Source organism: Bos grunniens, chromosome 23 (genome assembly GCF_055505025.1).
Source record: "Bos grunniens cultivar Pamir isolate PY7600 chromosome 23, Bosgru_T2T1.0, whole genome shotgun sequence".
Taxonomy (NCBI): domain Eukaryota; kingdom Metazoa; phylum Chordata; class Mammalia; order Artiodactyla; family Bovidae; genus Bos; species Bos grunniens.
Genome location: NC_141187.1, coordinates 8,212,017 through 8,225,091, shown reverse-complemented (window position 1 = coordinate 8,225,091; position 13,075 = coordinate 8,212,017). Strand labels below are relative to the sequence as shown.

At 40.3% G+C, this 13,075-nt stretch overlaps 1 long non-coding RNA gene across 1 annotated transcript; it reads left to right on the top strand.

Moving 5' to 3' along the window:
• Positions 1–2,860: 2,860 nt before the first annotated feature.
• Positions 2,861–11,753, top strand: LOC147346548 (uncharacterized). The gene is made up of 2 exons (XR_015152946.1): positions 2,861–2,971; positions 11,356–11,753. It is a non-coding gene; the product is annotated as an uncharacterized LOC147346548 (long non-coding RNA).
• Positions 11,754–13,075: the final 1,322 nt, after the last annotated feature.

Genomic DNA, 13,075 nt, shown 5'->3' with positions numbered 1-13,075 from the left:
TTTGAATGTTGAGTTTTAAGCCAGCTTTTTCACTCTCCTCTTTCACTTTCATCAAGAGGCTCTTTAGTTCTTCACTTTCTTCCATAAGGGTGGTGTCATTGGGCATATCTGAGGTTATTGATATTTCTCCCGGCAATCTTGATTACAGTTTGTGCTTCATCCAGCCTGGCATTTCGCATGATGTACTCTGCATATAAATTAAATAAACAGGATGACAATGTTACCGAAAGGTATGTGGGGGGTCTGGCTGCTCGCTGCTCAAAAGTCAGTAAACAGGCCAGGTTGGTGGAAAGAAAATTTGTTTTATTTCAGATGCTGGCGACTGGGGTGGGTGGGGTGGTGGTGGTGGCAGATATCTGTCCGAAGGCCGACCCCTCTGACAAGCAAGGAGTGAGAGGTTTTATAGACAAAGTTGGGGGTGGGTTACGTCATGTGGAAACAGTATAGTCATCTCTAATAGTCATCTTCAGTTTGATCATCAGTGGTCTAACTAATATCATCTTGGTTGTTTTAGGTACAGTTAATCTTCAGTTCCAGGGCGCACTTGTTCCATTTCTTTGTGGCCAATTCTTGGAATTGTGGCAGCTCAAGTTCTGGGTACAGTCTGGTCATCATACAGTTAACTTCTCCACTTGGTGTTTTGGTATTTATAAGACAGCCTATAGGATATGGCTCAGAATATTATCCACAGCCCTTGAGAAAGAACTAAAGGTCCTTGACTGTGTTTAATGACTACCTTATTATTATTTAGTCTCCTTAGACTGTTTTCTTTTATTTCATTATTTCTTATTTCTCCGATTAAACTTAGTCTTTGACTACTGAAGTTTCCCACAGGCAAAAGGCAGGCAGAAGACATGGTCGGGGGTGAGGATCATAGAGCCCTGCTCTGCTTCTATGCCCCCTTTTCTTTGATATTCCTCAGTCTTGAGGAGGGACAGGTGCAGAACAGGAAAGGCAACAAACGTGCATAGTACCTGCACAAACATTTGAAAACTACTAGACATATTACAATGAGGATAATAATCAAAACGTACTTTGTACTATTTTTTGTCTTAATGATTAAAGCAGATGTACAACGTACATTTAATACGTTGCTCAGTAGGCCACAAACAGGCTGTTTGGGTTAGCCTAAAGTTTAAATTAAATCATATATAGGCCAGACTAATTTTCTTATATCTCAATATGTGAAAATTTCTTTAATCATTTTTTTTTCTTTTAAGTTGTAACTCTTTCCATAGAGAGCATTGATAATCTTTTTTTTTATTGTTGTCAGAGTGGTTCATTTGTCTGCTCTGGATCCATCCATGTTGCTCAGTGCTAGGCCTCCTTTTTATTTATATGTTTGTCTCGTGTCCACGTTGGGGGAAAACTAATCAGATATCAGAGGTATGTTAAAAGGGAAAAGTTTTAGAGGCCATATATTTTATCATTTATATCCAATTGTCACACAAAATTGTACATGTGCTTTAAGTAATATACTTAAAGCCACCAATATCATAAGCAGCTATACTCGGTGACAACTTTACTGGACAATTTTTCCATCCTGAACATTGGGGTCAAAAGTATGATTAGAAACAAAACAATTACTTTTTATTAGAAGCTTTTGTTACTAAATCAGATCAATATTTCAGGAGAACTTGGTTTTCTTTAACAGAGAGAAAAACCAACTTTAGTCTTGCATCAGTTTACTGTTAATAAAATTCATTTACCTAATTAAATTTAGTTTAATCTTAATTCTGACAACACACATAATTCTTTCTTTCTAATTTCTCTTTTACAAACCTTTTGTCACTTTCTAGATCCAAAGAAATTTTTCTTTTATTTCTCTATCCAGAAACAATTGAAGGACAAAATTATTATCATCATTTTTTTCCAACAAAAATATCTCCATTTTTTAATATCTTCTCTTTGTTGACAATATATATCTTACTTGTTTTACACACCAAAATATTTTATCATTTTTATATATCACAATTTTTAACCTTTGAAGGTTTTAACAAAACCAAGAAACAAGTGATTGAAATGTTATACCAGCATTTTTTGATTGACAAACTTAAGAACATACTTTATAACCTCAAAAATACACACATTTTTTACAGCATAATTTTTCTTCATTGGTACAACACATATGTTTAATAAACCCAAACATCTTTAGTGTTCTTCTTGGGAATACAAAATTAGGTAATCAGTTTACAGAGTATAGGCAGAATAGTCAATTTATACATTCAATTTTAAAGCCTTTTTCCTTTGCATAGTTAACCCAAGGCTGAAGATCCAGGCAAAGTGAACTGTGTTTGTATTTCAAGGACATGATAAATGTCAACCTCAAACATTTTTGGGGGCATATTTTTGTTTTTTTCAGGGTCTGAAAAAAGTGTTTTATCAAGTTTAGCTTTCCCTGACTGTGTACATAAAAATGACCAGTTTTTTGAATTTCAAGACTTTCGTCTTGATCAATCTTCTCCAGAGTCTGAAGAATACTGCAGCCATATATTTTCCAAAAAAAAGTTATCTTTCTTTTTTAGTCATAAATTTACAGCTAAAATTTTTCCTAATGAATTGAAGCTGAATTTCCCATAAGGCAACAGGAGCACCAGTCACACAAACGGAATGTACACTCACACCCCAGACGACTGATCCGTCATAAACCCTCTCTGAGGGTGACCAGGGTGGAGTCTCAAATAAACCTTTCCCTAAAACAAGCGGTCCTCAGTGGTAGACGTCAGAACCAATTGGCAAAATGCCTGAATGACACTTGTTGCTCACAAACGATCCGCAACATCAGACACACGTCTGAACCAACTGGCAAAATGCCCAAATAGCCCTAGTGCTCACAAACAGTCCTCAAGAGAACCAATTGGCAGGCATTCCCAAATGGGACGTTTGCCAGTGTGCACACCGGTGGACTTAGCCAGTCTTGGAGCTCGTCAGCTCATCCCAAATGCAAGTTTCCATTCCACCAAGAAAAGAGGTAAGTTGGCAGCCAGTGCTGAGCAGGGGAGAAGCAGGGAGGATCCTCAAAACAAACGGTTTTGGCAGCTGAACTGAACTGAGGAATGTCCCCCAGTCCCCTACTCAGGGCTGGTTAGCCACCGGCAGCAGGCTAAGACACTATCAGAGCCATCGTGCCCCCTAGAAGACCCAGGAGAGCCAGCCATAGCCAGCAGTAGCCAGCCCCACGTTTGGCACCAAAATCTGTTACTGAAAGGTATGTGGGGCGGGGGCACTCTCCGGCTGCTCGCTGTTCAAAAGCCAGGAGACAGGCCAAGTTGGTGGAAAGAAAAGTTTGCTCTATTTCAGATGCCGGCAACTGTGAGGGGTGGGGGTGTGTGGTGGACATCTGTCTAAAGTCTGACTCCCTCCGTGACCAGCAAGGGGTAAGACCTTTTATAGACAGAGTCGGGGGGGTTACGTGCAGAAACAGCATAGTCATCTCTAAGAGTCATCTTCAAATTGGTCATCAGGTCTGACTAACATCATCTTGCTTGATTTATGCAGTTAATCTTTAGTTCTGGGGTGCACTTGTTCCCATTTCTTTGCGGCCAATTCTTGGAATTGTGGCAGCTCAAGTCCTGGGTACAGTCTGGTTATCACTTAGTTAACTTTTCCATCTGTTTGGTATCTGTAAGACAGCTTACAGGATTTGGCTCAGAATATTATCCACAGCCCTTGAGAAAGAACTAAAGGTCCTTGACTATGTTTAATGACTACATTATTATTATTTAGTCTCTTTAGACTGTTTTCTTTTGTTTCAATATTTCTCACTTCTCTGATTAAACTCATTCTTTGATTAAAGTTTTCCACAGGCAAAAGGCAGCCAATAGACACGGTGGAGGGGGGCAAGGATCATAGAGTCCTGCTCTGTTTCAACAATATACAGCCTTGATGTACTCTATTCCCAATTTGGAACCAGTCCGTCATTCCATGTCCGGTCCTGACTGTTGCTTCCTGACCTGCATACAGATTTCTCAGGAGTCAGGTCAGGGGGTCTGGTATTCTTATCTCTTTCAGAATTTTCCACAGTTTGTCGTGATCCACACAGTCAAAGGCTTTGGCATAGTCAGTAAGGCAGAAGTAGATGTTTTTCTGGAACTCTCTTGCTTTTTCTGTGATCCAAAGGATGCTGGCAATTTGATGTCTGGTTCCTGTGCCTTTTCTCAATCCAGCTTGGACATCTGGAAGTTCACGGTTTATGTACTGTTGAAGCCTGGCTTGGAGAATTTTGAGTATTACTTTGCTAGTGTGCGAGATGAGTGCAATTGTGTGGTAGTTTGAACATTCTTTGGCATTGCCTTTCTTTGGAACTGGAATGACCTTTTCCAGTCCTGTGGCCACTGCTGAGTTTTCCAAATTTGCTGGCATATTGAGTGCAGCACTTTCCCAGCATCATCTTTTAAGATTTGAAACAGCTTAGCTGGAATTCCATCACCTCCACTAGCTTTGTTCATAGTGATGCTTTCTAAGGCCCACTTGACTTCACACTCCAGGATGTCTGGCTCTAGGTGACGTACCACACCATCATGGTTATCTGGTCATTAATATCTATCTTTCTTGTATAGGTCTTTTGTGTATTCTTGCCACTTCTTCTTAATATCTTCTGCTTCTGTTAGGTTCGTGTCACTTCTGTCCTTTATTGTTCCCATCTTTGCATGAAATGTTCCCTTGGTATCTCTAATTTTCTTGAAGAGATCTCTAGTCTTTCCCATTCTGTTGTTTTCCTCTATTTCTTTGCACTCATCACTGAGGAAGGCTTTCTTATCTCTCCTTGCTATTCTTTGGAACTCTGCATTCAAATGGGTATATCTTTCCTTTTCTGCTTTGCCTTTAGCTTCTCTTCTTTTCTCAGCTATTAGTAAGGCCTCCTCAGACAACCATTTTGCCTTTTTGCTTTTCTTTTTCTTGGGGATGGTCTTGATCACTGCCTCCTGTACAATGTCACTAACCTCCATCCATAGTTCATCAGGCACTCTGTCTATCAGATCTAGTCCCTTAAATCTATTTCTCACTTCCACTGTATAATCATAAAGAATTTGATTTAGGTCATACCTGAATGATCAGTGGTTTTCCCTACTTTCTTCAATTTAAGTCTGAATTTGGCAATAAGGAATTCATGATCTGAGCCACAGTCAGCTCCAGGCTTTTGCTGACTGTAAGAGCTTTGCCATCTTTAGCTGCAAAGACTATAATCAATCTGACTTTGGAGTTGACCATCTGGTGATGTCCATGTAAAATCTTCTCTTGTGTTGTTGGAAGATGGTATTTGCTATGACCAGTGGGTTCTCTTGGCAAAATTCTGTTAGCTTTTGTCTTGCTTCATTTTGTACTCCAAAGCCAAACTTGTCTGTTACTCCAGGTGTTTCTTGACTTTTGTATTCCAATCCCCTATGATGAAAAGGACATCTTTTTTGGGTGTTAGTTCTATAAGGTCTTGTAGGTTTTCATAGAATAGTCTACATTCATGCATAGAGGCATGATAATTATAACTCTGTAATATGCCCATATCCATTATTACTTAGCTTACTACGTAGAAACACCTTTAATTTGTGTCAGTTTTCAAGGTTCTTTTAAACTACAAAGAGGAAGTACTACACAATGCTTTTCTCATCAACAGCTTTTGTGGAATTCCTTGTCTTAAGCAAGTGTTTACTCAGGTAAAATGAGGCCCCTCTTCTCCTAATATAAATCGCTATCAAACAAATCACTGTAGAAGTTGAGACAAAAGGTTTAGAATGATTTTGGAAAAATACTTTTAAAAATAACTTTAGAATATTTAAAAATTTTTGACAGACAGATTTGTTTCCTTCATTCTTTTCTCTTCTTAGGCAATATTTACAACAAAGCTTAGTTAATAATTGGTCGGTTTAGTATTCAGCTCAGGTCAAATCAATGCATTATAATTCAGTCCATGCCATTTGACTCTTTTTCAGATTAGCAGATTCTTTTCTCTAAATGTTCTGTTCTTGCATTACAGATTCTCTTCCTTCCTCCATCTCTTGGACATGTGGAACATTTATTTTAAGGTTCCTTTCAAATGTCCTGTTGTGTGAAGTTAATAGAGCCAAACCTTCTATCTGTGTGGCTGCCAACTCTCCCTGGCTGTTCATTTCCTGTGACCATATCTTCAGAAATAATCATGACCTCTCTTTGGGTCCTGTATGATCTCAGGGCTGTAGAAGAATCTTCACAGATTCATCTCTTGTTGCCTTAGCTGTAATTCTGCTGCTGGCTGAATATTTGTGTCCCCATGAAATTCATAAACTGAAACCCTAATTTCCAATATGATGGTATTTGGTGGTGGAGATTTTCTTTGGAAAGTGTAGGTCATGAGGGAGGAGTTCTCATGAATGGAATTAGTGTCCTTATAAAAAAGACCCCATCATGTGAGGTTACAGCGAGAAGACAGCTGTCTGTGAACCAGGAAGGCCTTCTCACCAGACACTGAAGATGTTGGTGCTTTGATCTTGGACTTCCCAGAACTGAGAAATACATTTCTGTTGTTCATAAGATACTCAGTCTATGATAGTCTGCTCTAGCTGTCTGAACAGATTATGGCAGGCTCCATGGTGTTCACTGTTTCAGTATAATTTTTTCCCTTTGTCTCTTGGTTTGAGGCTTTCATACCGTGGGGAGAGCAGTTCAGAGCACCTAGGTCGGTACTTGTGTAGTGGTTCAGACTGGGAATTGACTGTTCCACCCATGGGCTGGGGTGGGCTGCTCTTTCCATCCCATACTCGGGGGCTGGTGGGCAATTTCATTTTTTAAAAAATTGAGTTTATTATCAGTATTGAAACTTCAGATGATTTTATTTGAAAAAGGACTTCTAACAACTCTGAAAATAAAAAAGCTACACACTTGGCCCAGGGTGCTAGGTGACAACCATTCCCGGGAGAGGAGAAGCAGCTCCCTTTCCAGTATGCAGAAGTCTGTCTACTCTCTTTTTGACTCCAGACACCAAAGCCTTCCTTTGTCACTGACCACCCCGTGTCCGGGTGTGTTCTCCTTATGGCTGACTTAAGAAGGAAGTCAGCTGTGTCTTGCAACTATGTCTCTATCAGTACAGTGGTCCCCCATATAGAAACTTTCCAGTTGCAAACTTTCAAAGATGCTTTCACAGTGTTTGCCATCACCGTCTCTGAGTGAAATCGCAGCGTGCCCTCCGTCTCCTGTTGCTGGCCATCCTTCGGCTGCACCACCTCCCTCGTCCTCTCCCTCCTCCAGGCTGGAACTCGTCTTCTCTGTTCACTGGATCCTAGCCCCTGTATGCCAGCTACTGTTCTGTGCTACTGTCCTTTTCAAGGTTCTGCACTTATAGTGCATTAAAAATGTTTTCTTCACTTTTGTTTTTGATGTGTTATTTATGTGAAAAGTATTATAAACCTGTTACAGTACCGTACTATATAGCCAACTGTGTCAGTTTGGTACCTAGGCTGACTTTGCTGGACTTACCAACCTATGGGATTTACAAAGTGCCCTCAAAATGGAACTCGTTCATAGGTAAGGGACTAACTGTAGTTGGAAACCAAAGGTAGATGAATATGACAGCAGGATTAGCAAGAAATAAAAGAGAATAATGCTGAGTGGAAATAAAGAATACCATATGCACTTAATTTTCAGACAAAATGTGGCTTTTCCAAAACAATACCACCTGTCTAGTTAACTCATTTTGGTTATCATCTTGGCTCCTGTGGATGCTTGAGTTTTTCTGCCTCAGGCAAGTTGGGCCCTAAGTCAGAGGAGTTCTTGAGGTTTTGAGTAATTTAGAATCTATCTGAGCCTCAGTTTCATCATCTGAGAAACCAGAACAATAAAACTGCCTCATGTAGAAATGAAAACCAACTGAAATTGGGGAGGAAAGCATTATGTGAACCATAAAGTGTTACTAAAGTGTGTCATTTATTTGTAGGGTTAAACTTTCCCTTCATTAATTTTCCATTTTATACAGGAAATTCTTTTTTAACATTTTCAAATTGATGCGAATTCTTTGTGCATGCGTGCTCAGTCATGTCCGACTCTTTGCGACCCCATGGACTTTAACCTGCTAGGCTCCTTTGTCTATGGGATTCTCTAGGCAAGAATACTGGAGTGGATTGCCAATTCCTCCTCCAGGGAATCTTCACCCAGGGATCAAACCTGTGTCTCCTGCCTAAAAGTTCTTTGAGAGCATGAATCAAATAAATAAACCCCTCTACCCAGATCCCATTCCTGTGGTAATTCCCCCCATGTAGGAATGCTAGACTTCAAAAATAGCCGTAGTCATATTTTTGTGTAGTCCCCTCCATTTGGGTCCCTGTAGTAGCTTATTTTGATATATAGGCTATGGGAGAAGTGACACTCTGTGATTTCTGAGCCCAGGTCATGAGAAACCCTGGAGCTGATGCTTGTGTTTCCTGGAACACTTGGCCTAAGCAACAGTGGAGGAAACCTGACCCTTGTGATCCTGCCACTTTGTGAGGAAGCCCAGTCAGGCACGTGCAGGGGCTTCTGGAGGAAGAGAGATGCTCAGCCAGGCCCTCGCTGGCCCAGCTCAGGCACAGACATTTGAGGGAAGAAATATTCCTCTGACTGCAAGTCCCTGAGACATCCCAAATGAGAATCTGCCTGAGGACTTGAATCAGCATACCGTAAGAAATAATACTAAGTTCTTAAACCATTAAATCTTGGGAGTAGTCTGTTAGGTAATAATAAGTAACATGAATACCACATTAATCTACAAATTTAATGAGATCCAAATAAAGACACCAACAAGATATCAGAGCTAAACAAGCTGATTCCAAGATTCACATGGAGGAAATCAGTTGGCAAGAATAACCAGGGAAATTCTGAAAAAGACAAAACAAGATAAAACAATGAGGAAGGAGGTAGAGTGAAGGTGGTGAGCAACTTATAACTTTTTTGAAAATATAATAATTAAAACAATCTGATCCTGGAAACTCCTGGAGGTAGGAACTCTAGGGCAATGATGGGAGATAGAAACTCTAGAACATATGTAGAATTTAGTATATAATAACAATGATATTTCAAATCAAGAGAGAAAAGGCAATTACTTAATAAATGGTGTTTGCAAAGCTAAATGGTCATCTTGAAAAAGGTGAGGTTATATCCATACTTTACATCATACACCCAAATAAATTCCAGATAAATTAGACATTTAAACATAAAGAAAAAAACACAGTCTATTAAAACACCAAAATATTCCATGGGAGAATCACCTTTGAGTGGAAAGGTCAAAAGCCATACAATAAAATTCAACTACATTAAAACAAAACAAAACAAAACAAAACCCTGTACAGCAAATGCTACTATAAAGAAAGACAAATAATAATAATCTAGGAGAAAATGTTTGCAAGACATTCCCCAGTTAAAGGCTAAATTTTAATATGTAAGATGCATCTTCAAAATAACGCATAAACAAATAAGAAAATGAACAAAAAATGAATGCACAAAAAAGGAAATAAATGGCTCATAGACCCATGAAAATACGCCCAGCCTCATAATGAGAGCAATGCAAATTAGATATACCTAGAGAAGCCATTTTTCCTTATCAGATCGGCTGAGCTCCAAAAGTTTAATAGTACACCGTGTTGGCAAGGTTGTGAGAAAATAGGCCCTTGGAGTTTAAATTGGAGTTTAAAAGGGAACGACTGCTATGTCACTGGGTGAATATTGCAAATCTATAAACATTGCAAATGTATATGTCCTTTGACCCAGGAACTCTACTTTTAAGACTTTTTTCCTGTAGATTTACTTCTGTGGAATAACATACCTTAAAGATTTATCATAGCCAGAAATGGGAAGTAACCTAAATGTTTGTCCTTAGGAAAGTGTTTCAATAATAGAATATTCTGCAGCATAGTGAAAAGAGGGAAAGTCTTGAACAGGGAACAACCCATGTTGGGTGTGTGTGTAAACTGCAGGGTATGCAACACTGTGTATACAGTGTTCTATAGAACTTGTCAGAGGAGGAAGGCTATGCATACACATGTCTTTGCATGCATATGAGTTAAATATTTCAATAAACACACACAGTAGTTGATATCATTGGGTGCCTTTGGATAGAGAAATTAAGTGCCTGGAGGTCACAGCTAGGAGAGAAACATCACATTTGTACTTTTTGAATGTACTGCATTTTATAAAATTAAGTGAATAGTATATATCTAAAGATTTAAATAACATAAATTTCAAGAACAACAAACTGTGATGATAGAGGTCAGAATTGCTCTACCTCCATAGGGAGATATTTACTGGGGAGGGGCGATGGGCATCATTTCAGAGGCCAGCAGGGATGTCCTATGTCTTCTGTCTTGAATTGGATGGTGGTTCTGTTGCAGTCAGGGGGACCCCCCTTCCAGGGCCCAAGAGTGGGGTCTTGTCTAATGCTTTAAAATGAATTGTCCCAGGAGACACATGTGCTGACGAAATAAAAGACTTTGTTGGGAAGGAAATGGCAGAGCAGCAGGGTCAGTCACCCAGCAGCTCTGTTCTGCCATGTGGCTCACAGTCTTGGGTTTTATGGTGATGGAGTTAGTTTCTGGGTTGTCTCTGGCCATTCAGTCTGACTTAGGTTTCCTCCTGGTGGCGCGCACATCACTCAGCCAAGATGGAATCCACCCCGGAGGATTTTAGAGGGTTGGTAGTTTTATAAAACTGTTAGGAAAACCACTGACCGAAACCTCCCACCCTGGCCAGACACCACAGTAACAATTTGCATGAATTATCTTAGAACAGAATATCATATCCTAGTAAGGAGCATGAAACTAACAAGCCACCACCAACCAGGAGAATTCAGGAAAGGTCAAAAGGAGACAGGAGACGCCAGTCTGCATGTACTACCAACCCCCTGGAATCCTCCTGATTGGATTCCATCTCAGCTGAGTGGTGCGTGTGCCAGTAGGAGGGAACACATATATATGGGCTTTCCTTGTAGCTCAGCTGGTGAAGAATCTGCCTGCAATGCAGGAGACCCCAGTTTGATTCCTGGCTTGGGAAGATCTGCTGGAGAAGGGTTAGGCTGAAGGAGGAAACAGACAGAACAGGCTCCTTCTTGAAAGCAGAACTCAATCTTAGGCGGAACTGTGGACTTTGATCTATATGCCCAGTATCTATGGAAACGACATACCAACTGGAAAACCAGGCCCCCGGAAGGAAGAGGAAGGAAGAGCCTCAGTGCTCGTACCTAGACTCTCCGTCGCCTAAAAGAATACCCTAATTATCTAACCAAATAGAATCGTATATTCTGTTATGCTTATTGGGGTATGACCACAGGCCTGTTGATAATTGTCTACTGTTAACTACCTAGGCTTAAGGCATATGAATCACTGGTTAACTTTGATCATATCTTTCTTTTCCTTTGTTCAGACTGCTGCTGCTGCTGCTAAGTCACTTCAGTTGTGTCCGACTCTGTGCGACCCCATAGACGGCTCCCCTGTCCCTGGGATTCTCCAGGCAAGAACACTGGAGTGGGTTGCCATTTCCTTCTCCAATGCATGAAAGTGAAATTGAAAGTGAAGTCACTCAGTCGTGTCTAACTCTTAGTGACTCCATGGACTGCAGCCTACTAGCTCCTCCATCAATGGGATTTTCCAGGCAAGAGTACTGGAGTGGGTTGTTCAGATTAGTTTCAGGGAATTTGGGGAGGTGAGTTTGAGCACGTACACTTAGGGTATATAAGGTTTTCACAGAAACTGGTTGGGGTCCTTGGCTAAGAGGAGACTTTGTCTTGGGCCCGCCGGTGTAATAAACTGCACTCCACTATCTGCATTGTCCTTCTGAGTGAGTTTGTTTCCCGGAACACATGGCTACAACAAGGCTACCCACTCCAATATTCTTGTGCTTCCCTGGTGACTCAATTGGTAAAGAATCTGCCTGCAATGCGGGAGATCTGGGTTCACTCCCTGGGTTGGGAAGATCCCTTGGAGAAGGGAATAGCTACCCACTCCAGTATTCTGGCCTGGAGAATTCCATAGACTGTATATCCATAGGGTCGCAAAGAGTCAGACACGACGGACTTTCACTTCACTACACTTCATATATACACATATTTGTGCACTTTACAGTATAATATACTGTATATTTTATAAATATATAAAAATATATATAAAAATATAAGTATATTTTAAAAAATGAATAATTAGAATAATGGGAAAGGAAATGAACACATACAATTAAACTGAACATTCTGTAGAACCCTTGTTCACTCTAGTCTTGTCTTAGTTGAGTCACATAATTTCTGCTCACTTGACTTTTAGTTTTGTAGAGTTTCATATGAGTATATATATATGTATTTGTGTGTGTGTACACAAAGAAGCAGTGATGCAAAGGGAAGTTATGGCCAATGTGTAGTGTTATTTCTTATTAAAAATAACCTTTGTTGACTTCACTTGAGTGGCTGGTTATTCCATTTTCCTATAGTCATGCTGTGTTGGTAAGTGACTCATGATTACCTATTTGTTCAGGTGTAAATAGACCAAGTCACACATACTTTTAAGAATTTGATATTGAACTTGGCTTCCACATAGAATGAGTTGCTAAACATTAGCTTGGTACAACTTTGAGTAATTTACAATGAGTCAGCAAAAGCTTAACTGGGAGAGTGTGAACCAATGACAAATGCCTTTTGAAACGCAACTTTGATCTGGACCAGATTACTGCCGGCTTCCATTCTGCAATGTCTGTCTTTGCTTTTGGCGTAACAAATACATTTTCCTGCATTGAATATGTTTTCCTAGCAACAGTGGTGAGGTGCGGCAAGGCAACACATTTGGAACAATGTGTGTGTCCTAATGGAATAGGGTCTGGCCCCAGCGACAAAAGAGTCTGAAAGTGCTGAGTCACTGTGATCAGGTGATTTTCAGTGAAAAGATGTGGCGATCTTGACGCAAGTGCATTTCCTTTTGTGGAGTGAGTCTGGAGGCACTGTCACATGATCACCTTTCATTCACTAAAGCTCACTTTCCCGGTGCTTCTCCCTCTTACATAATAAAACAGCAACCCCCATCCCCTTGTTCCTAGGGGGAAACAATTTAGCCTTGCTGCCTCCAAGCCTCTGGACTAGATGCCCCAGGGAACCTTAGGCAGG